The sequence below is a fragment of the Monodelphis domestica genome, chromosome 2 (assembly GCF_027887165.1).
Source record: "Monodelphis domestica isolate mMonDom1 chromosome 2, mMonDom1.pri, whole genome shotgun sequence".
Lineage (NCBI taxonomy): Eukaryota > Metazoa > Chordata > Mammalia > Didelphimorphia > Didelphidae > Monodelphis > Monodelphis domestica.
Window position 1 is genome coordinate 6920075 of NC_077228.1, and position 8489 is coordinate 6928563.

Here is an 8489-nt window from a genome sequence, read left to right on the forward strand (position 1 = left end):
TTCCCACTATGGGAAAGTTTCAACAGTCTTCAATAGATGGGTTTTCCCAGTTAGCCTACTGGCGGGCAACAACCACCACCACCACTCCAGCTTTCCTGCCTAAGTTGCTGGGCCAGTGGGAAGGGGAGATCCTGAAGCCCAGAGCTCGCTGGGCAGGATGGGAAGTAAAATGTGCACGTACCTTGGTTTCTCTGGCCACTCACAAGGGGCCACACTAACCCTCCTGCCCTTCACTGCACAGGATGAATGCAGCAACAGAAAAGAAAATACCCATATATGTGCGTGTGTGTATATATATATATATATATACAAACCTGAGTCAGAATAAAATTTATTTAATATATGAAAATAAACTTTAAAGGGCCAAAAATACTTTGTGCAATAATAAGCAGCTAACATTTAAACTTCAGACAAGAATTCTTGGAAGCGGATACATTCTAGAAAGAGCCAGCAAAATCGTGAGCGTCTGCATAGGGTCGCTTTCCTAGCTCTAGTCAAGACGTGCCCGACTCCGGCGGCGCAAGTGCTGATTCTGTTTCCATTCCCCTGAATTCATTAAGTTTGTAGAGAACATTCAAGTATGGGATTTCTACGCTCTTACCAACGTGGCCATTCCTGGTGTTTGCTTATGAATTGGATGAGCTCTAATGGCAGGGGGAGGTGGGGAAGGCTACTACCGGCGGCCCAGTTGGGAGGGAAGAATTCTCAAAGAGAACGTAGACTCTTCCAGAATGATTCCATGGAAGAGAGTAAAGCCCAGTCTGGTGCATTAGGTAAAAGAAGGGGGGAAGCGCTCTCTGCTCGTCCTAGGGTCCCTCCTTTCCTTAGCTCCCAGGTCATTTCCCCTGACTTTTTTTCTCCCCAGGTCACAGGAAGGACCATTTGACTACCATCTCGCATTCCCTCAAATTGCAGCCATCTTGCTTCCCACCCCAGTGGCACTTCTGAAACCAGGCAGCCTTCCTCTCCGTGCCTTCTTCGAATCTTCCTCTCCTCCTGTTCCGGGGGCAGAATTTGGTTCTCCTGGGAGCTCCCATGTCTCCCCTGAGGGCAATGCTGGTTTACCACTTACTGCTAGAGATCTGCTCTCATATTCCAGGGTCCTTTCATCAAGGATCCTTTCTCTTCCTCCTCCCCTTAAGCAGCATCCACTTCCCTGACTGTATGTTTTCAGTCTGTCTTAGATCCCCAGCACCTAACCCAGGGCCTCACAAGCACGGAATGGGTCTCTAGGTGACTGCCCAATGAATTGCGATGGGCAGTCATCAGAGATGACCATGAAGTGGCCGTGACTCCCAGCTATCTCCTCAGGTCGGGCTCTGGCTGGCTGATAGGAGGGACCCCAAGCCCAGTGCCACGACCAGAGGGGCTCTCCAGAGGTAAATGGGCCCCGAGAAGAGAGGAAGCTCTCTGGGACTGATGGGACGCATCTCATTTCTTGGCCTGTAGCCAGAGAGGGAAGGCATGACCGTACTGAGCCGTTGGGCAGCCTTCCTCAGCGCATGGGAGAGATGGCATGGAGCCAATGGAACTTTGGTCTCCCCTTGCCTTTTCCTGCCCGTCGGAAGGGTCTTCTCTGGACCCTTTCCCTGCCAATGACGGGTTGCCATGGGAACTGGCATGGAGAAACTCAAAGATGACGGAACCCTGGGATAGAACACGTGAGAAGATCAGGGGCGGCAGCTCTCTGCCTTGCAGGCCGGGTGGCTCCAGTTTTTAGAGGCCAGGATTCTCTCGTGGGGGCCCCTCATCAACGGGTGCACAGAGAGACCCACCGGCCTCTTGGGGCGGAGTCGGGCCTGGGCTGGAGAGGGAGAAGAGTGCAGGCCAAGCAGAGATGGAGCACATCCATCTCCTGGCACAGGGAAACTCTAACTCAACCATCAGATGAGCCACACAGGCCCAAAGGCCTCCCAAGGAGGCACTCCTGCTCCGGGCAGGCTTCCTGCCAGCCCTGCCTGCCGCTGGCCTTTGCTGGGAGCCCTCACTGCCTGGCCCCATCATTGCACACTTAGCTCAGATTATTGCTTAGATACAACTTCCACAGCCTCTGCAGCATTCACAAGGAACCTGGAATTGAACTGGGCTGGTTCCCCAGCAAGAACGAGGCCTTCTTGTCCCTGACCCAAACACCTCTGGGGTCCCTTGGGTCAGGGGAAGGCAGGCAGCCACCCATGGTGTCTGGTTTTGGGGAATCCTGGGAAGACCTTCAAAACCTATCATGTGTGCCTTCTCCACCTGAGAGGGCTGATGCCTAAAATTCCACCCTTAGAGCTTCTTTCTTTTGGCGTAAGACTTCATGAAAACGCAGACATTCACCCGTCCAGCCATGTGGGCTCTGTACAGCTTGGGATTCCTGAGAACAAATGTTGATAAAAGCAGTGCCGAGGTGTAAAGGGGGAGAGCAAGCAGAAATGGGGGCTGCTCAGTTTCCCCGCCCTGTAGTTTTGCCTAGAGCCAGCTCTGGGCTGCAAATCTCTGATAACAGACACACACATGTGAGACAGAAATTCTGCTTGAATCCTGATGGCCGCCCCCACTCACGTGAGCGAGGAAGTGCAGCCGCTCAGGAGAGGCCCCTGGACCAGCCTGTCCACCCGCAGGTGCAGAGGGAGAAGTTCTGAGGGGGCGCAAGGAAGGGCTGACTGGGGGGACGAGGGACCTCCACGTGGGGGATTGTTGCTGGAAAGGCCACTGGACTGGGGCTGCGCCTCTGAAGTGGGGGTTTCCTCCCAATTTGGGTGAAGCAGGAATCATGAAAAGAACCAGGATGACCCCAAAGCAGTGACGAGGCGGCGGCTTCTTTTGACTTTGACAAGATCCCTTTAAACTTCCTGAGGAAGACCTTGGCTGACAAAGGGTCTGCTGTGGTGGCGGCCTTTGGCTGCTCCTTTACGGAGGTTCTCGTTCAGGCCAAGATGAGCTTCTGCCCCTCCCAGCTTCCTTCACGTCCCTGCTATCACCCTAGCTTGTCCAGGAAGCCCCTCCTCAGTCCGGTGCTTTCCCTCCTCTCGTCATTTCCTCATTCGGACGGGTCCTTTGGCTCGGTGTCCTGGCTCCAGTGGCCAGGATTGCCTCTTGCCTTCTACTCTGACTCTCCAGTGCCCGGCGCACTGCCTGCCACATCACCGTCGATGGATCAATGCTTAAAGGCCAACCAACCTGTCGTGGAAGTCCTGAGACCAGATGTCCGAGCCCCTCCACTGGCTAACCATCCCTTTAGAGCCTTGGGAAGAGTTTGTGTTCGGCTCTTCTTTCCAGCACTTTCTGCACAATCTAACGCGTCCTCTCAAGCCCCCATGAAGCCACAGGATGGCTGATCTTGTGCTGACCGGTGCCCAGGAGATTCCCCTGCGAGGACTCGGAAGCTCACCCCAAGCTCCCGAGCACATGGGTTCTGGGCTCGTGTGCCTCATCCCCTGACTTCCTTTGCTCTGGTTGGTGTGTCCGTGTCATGACTGGGCGCTGGAGTGCACTTCCCTAGAACCAAGGACTGGTCCCTGGCATCTGCAGGCAAGGCTCCTTCCTGCAAGGGCTCTACCGCCTCCTCTTGGCCGAGGTGCCTGGCCCGAGTGATGCCTGTGCGGGGCCTTCCCCTGGGTGTTGGGGGGTGGGGGGGGGCTCTCCGGTTATGCCAGTACCACAAGGGAGCCCGCAGAGCACTCAGGCAGTCGACTGGAAAAGACTAGGAAGACTGGCCTCATAGCTTGGCCTCCCCCTCTTCTCAACTTGTTTTTAGATGGAAACACCCTGGGCGTTTTCCTGCTTTCCATTTCTGTTTTATCAAGATGTCCTGCAAGTCTTAAGAAGCAGCGGCCCCCTTGGGGAACAGCGCTCTAAGCATCCACCTAGGGGGACCCTGGAGCTCCCAGGGAGGAGGGCCTGGGCTTGTCCTGCCTCGAACACCGACCTGCTGTGCCATCTTGGGCAATTCCTAGTTGATTGTCCTCTCTGCCTGCCCTTCTCCCCTTTCTCCCTCCTCTGCTCACCTTGATCCTCTTTCCTCCTTCTGGACTCCAGGCAACAGAGGTCTCCATGATGTTCTTGAGGACCTGCCCACACCAAAGACACCCCTTTCAAATGGAAGCTTGACTTTTTGTCTGGATCCTTCCTGAAAGCACTTGGTGATGGCAGCTTTTCTTAGCTCCTTCCCTTGTGCCTGGTCACCCCATACTTCCCTCTCCTCACCAAAGGGGCCATCTACAGCCTACTGCCTGCCTGTGGCCCACCTCCCATCCCAGGAGCCTGTTAAGGAAAGGGCCTTGATTTCAATTCGTTTTTCTTTAAAGGAGGAAATGCCCAACAGTCATCCATTTCTATGGCTGTCTTGGCTCCCGCCATTGGAGCCTGGGAAGAGGCCAAGCCTTAGGGGACAAAGCCTTGCTAGTGCTCACAGCATCCCCAGCGGTCAAGACCCAGGAAGAGTGACCAGGGGACCAGGGGTTTGGGCATCTCTCAGCTGTCGCAGGCCTGGGCCCTTCTCTGACTGCCACAGGGCCTGAGACTGAAGCTCCATGCTTCTTTCCCTTCCATCAGGAGGAGTTCCTTTGGGGTCACCCTGGGCCTCTTAGTAGCAAGGACCCAGGAGCCCAATTTTCCTCCTTCCTACATAAACAAATACCGCTCATCCCAAACCTCATGGTGGAATCCCACCACAGTCTCTGTTGTATTTGGATTTCAGGCCCTTGAAAACAGTTCTTAGAGGGAGAATTTCCATTAAACCATTAGGCACATAGTTATGATGGCCTCACTTCAGGGTCTCCCACTCCCTAAAGACTGCATTTCATGTGAAAAAATGGACTAGAACAGAGGGATGAGGCTTCCCTGGGACACAGCCAGCACCCCAGCCTGAAAAAAGGGGTCCCTCCCTAGCTCACTCAAAGGCCTGGTGGCACTTCTGGGGAAGTCAGGATCCTGGGTGGCCCAGCCTGAGTGGAGCAGCCCTGAGGGAAGTGGCTGCTACAAAGGGAGGAACAGCTTCTTGGGAAGTGGAGGCGGGAATTTTCTCTTCCCCCTGTGGCAGCCTGACTGTGCCTGGAAGGAGGCAGGAAGAAGGAATCCTTGCTCGACAGGAGCCATAGAAGAGTCTTCCCACCCATTCTTTGAGAAACCCAGCTAAACCTTCAGAAGAAAGGGACAAATGTGCCTTTAATACACTAGAATAAAATAACGAGTATGGAAAATTGCCATTTTACTGGCGGGAAAGGGGATGATACTAGAAGACAGCAAAGGTTTTAAATAGCTATCTTGCTTTTCCCTCTCTTTTCCTCCCTCTCTTTTCCTCCCTCCCTTTTCCCTCTCCTCCCATCTCCTTTCCTTTCCTTTCCTTTCCTTTCCTTTCCTTTCCTTTCCTTTCCTTTCCTTTCCTTTCCTTTCCTTTCCTTTCCTTTCCTTTCCTTTCCTTTCCTTTCCTTTCCTTTCCTTTCCTTCCTTTCCTTTCCTTTCCTTTCCTTTCCTTTCCTTTCCTTTCCTTTCCTTTCCTTTCCTTTCCTTTCCTTTCCTTTCCTTTCCTTTCCTTTCCTTTCCTTTCCTTTCCTTTCCTTTCCTTTCCTTTCCTTTCCTTTCCTTTCCTTTCCTTTCCTTTCCTTTCCTTTCCTTTCCTTTCCTTTCCTTTCCTTTCCTTTCCTTTCCTTTCCTTTCCTTTCCTTTCCTTTCCTTTCCTTTCCTTTCCTTTCCTTTCCTTCCTCTCTTCCTTTCCTTCCTTCCTTCCTTCCTTCCTTCCTTCCTTCCTTCCTTCCTTCCTTCCTTCCTTCCTTCCTTCCTTCCTTCCTTCCTTCCTTCCTTCCTTCCTCCCTCCCTCCCTCCCTCCCTCCCTCCCTCCCTCCCTCCCTCCCTCCCTTCCTTCCTTCCTTCCTTCCTTCCTTCCTTCCTTCCTTCCTTCCTTCCTTCCATCCATCCATCTATTGTATCTATCCATCCATCTATCATGTCTATCTTATCTCTCTCTATCTCTCTCTCTAATCTATCCATAACAATTCATAACTCTAAATGTTATGTAACCATCAACTCTGAAGTGGGAAAACAGGGAGGTGGGAAGAGTGAGGTGGGAGGAAGAGGCAGATGTCTGGCACTTCGCATGCAATTCACTGTTCACTAGAACCTGATTTAAATAGCAGAAAATGAACAGAATGAAAATCAATCAGCACTTGGAGAATGGCAGCTGGGGAGAAAGAAAATGGGGCGTTTTCTTCCTTTAATTTTTCTTAATAGGCAAAAGTCTGGGTCAAATGAACAGGATCGGGGTTAGAATTCAGGTCATCGGTTCCAGGGTGGGGCTGGGAAGTGAATCCTGGATTTGGAGTCCTACTTGCTCCCGGGATGTCCTTGCCCCTGTTCAGTTCGTTTCCTAGTGAACACCAAGGCTTCCCAATACGAAATTTCAGGCCTTTATAGGATCAGGCCCAGCTGTGAGTTCCTCAGTTACTTGCACATGTTTGGGCTTAAGGATTGCAGGTAGCCAATAACAGCCTCCAGAGGTGTGGTGGGAGGATGCTCATACCAGGGAGGTACCTTTCACAAAGAGCCATGAGTTGCCATTTTCTCCTTCCTTTCTCCTACGGCTTAGGTCCAACCAAATTACTCTTTTGCTCCAGAAGCCCTGGGGCTTCCTGTTGCCTCATGGGAAAAGTACCAGGGCTCTATTTCTTTTCTATTTAAAATTTATTTATTTTATTAATTGGTGCCTCTATTTGGCATCTAAAGCCTTTCACAGCAGGACTCCAGGCTATCTCCTGACTGATTAGACATTATTGTCACTCCACGCTCCACACTGCAGCCAAACTACCTACAGGCTGTTCCCTGTAAGGACCTTCTCTTTCTCTGTCCCATTCCTGGGCCTGGAATGCCCTCCCTCCTTCCCCCAAGTTTTGGATCGTCCACCACTCTTCAAAGCGCAACTGAAATTCTACTTCCCTCAGGAGGGCTTCCTGCCATACTCCCCCAGTCATTGGTTCCCCCTCTTCAATGACTGCATTCATGTTATATATCTTATATTTATTTATCTAACTTTTTTATTCATCTACAACCATACTTCCTGTGGTAGAATGTAAGCTTCATGAAGCCAGCAGGGTTTCCACCCTGGAATACTTAGTGCCTAGCACATAGGAAACCCTTCAATGCTGGTTGATTGATTGCTGGTGGAGCCCTGAACAACACTCTCATTCTCCCTCTACAAATATGTCTAGGGCTGATCTCCCTATTTTCCCAGAGAGTGCTGATGAAGAGAGACTTGAGCAAATGTTGCCAGAAAGATGAGCCAATGGCCAGAGTGGGCACACCTTAAGAGGTCTGCCGGCTGGCTGTACTACACTAGCATGTCAAAGGAGCTCTATCAATGGAAGGATGGCAGGGCAAAATGTTGAGAGATTCCTCCCATCATCCACTGCAAATTAAACTCTTTGAAGTGGCTGCTTCTTGACTGTAAAGCTCAAGATTCATGGGATACGCTTTGGACAGTCAGAGAAGACAGAAAGGATGAGAAAAGTTAGAGAATTAGACCTATGGGGAAAGGAAAGACCATGAAATTTCATGGTCTCCATGCTGTAATGATGGATTCAAATGAAAATTCCCATTCAGGATAGACCTGCATCTCCCAAGATGCCCCACTGAAGCTCGACCAATGGGCAGGGAACCACCTGCCTGCTCCACGCGTCAAGATCTTGCACATGTATTTCTAACAACAAAGAAGGGAACACGTGTTTATATGGCACCTACTATGTTCCAGGCATTATAGAAAGCACTTAGAATTATTATCTCATTTGATCCTTGGCTGTCAACATCACCATTTTGCAGTAGAGGAAACAATAACAAACAGATATTAACTGACATTCCTAGGATCATATAGTGCACAAGGCTGGATTTGAACTCAAGTCTTCCTGACTCCAGGACCCTGGTTCTATCCACTCCATGCCACCTCCCCAAATGCCTTTGAATGATTGCTTCTCTCCTGAGGGAAGAGATACTCTAAGAAGAACCATCCAGCCATGGGTAGCTAGACTGAAAGTCAGGAGGCACTTGTGGGCTGTGCAACTTGGGGCGTGCCAGTCACTTGCAGACATACACTTACATCACCTGTAAAATGGGTGAACAAGACCCCTGGGGGCCCCCTCCTGAGATTATTGGGAGGCTCAAGTGAGCTAACTTTGTAAAGAGCTTATAAACTTTTAAGCGTTAAATCAATGTGTGACTGGAAAACTAGTTGGGTCAGGTAGGGAGTGAGAGAGGGACCACCTGGGAGTCCATTAGTGTCCACACACATTCCACTGGCATTTACACATGTTACGTAGGCTTGAGGAAGGGCTCCAGCTCTCTGGAGTGAATTTACGGTAAGGCTTGAATGCGAGGCGTTTCCCAGGTGGGGAGGCTGAATGGGTTTCTGCCTACCTTACTCACACTTCTCTTGTTCTAGGATATTAGTTCCAGTCTTCCCAGTGCTAAGAGAACTATCATTTCCTGGGAGGAAATAAGGAATTTAGCCACACAGTCCCATG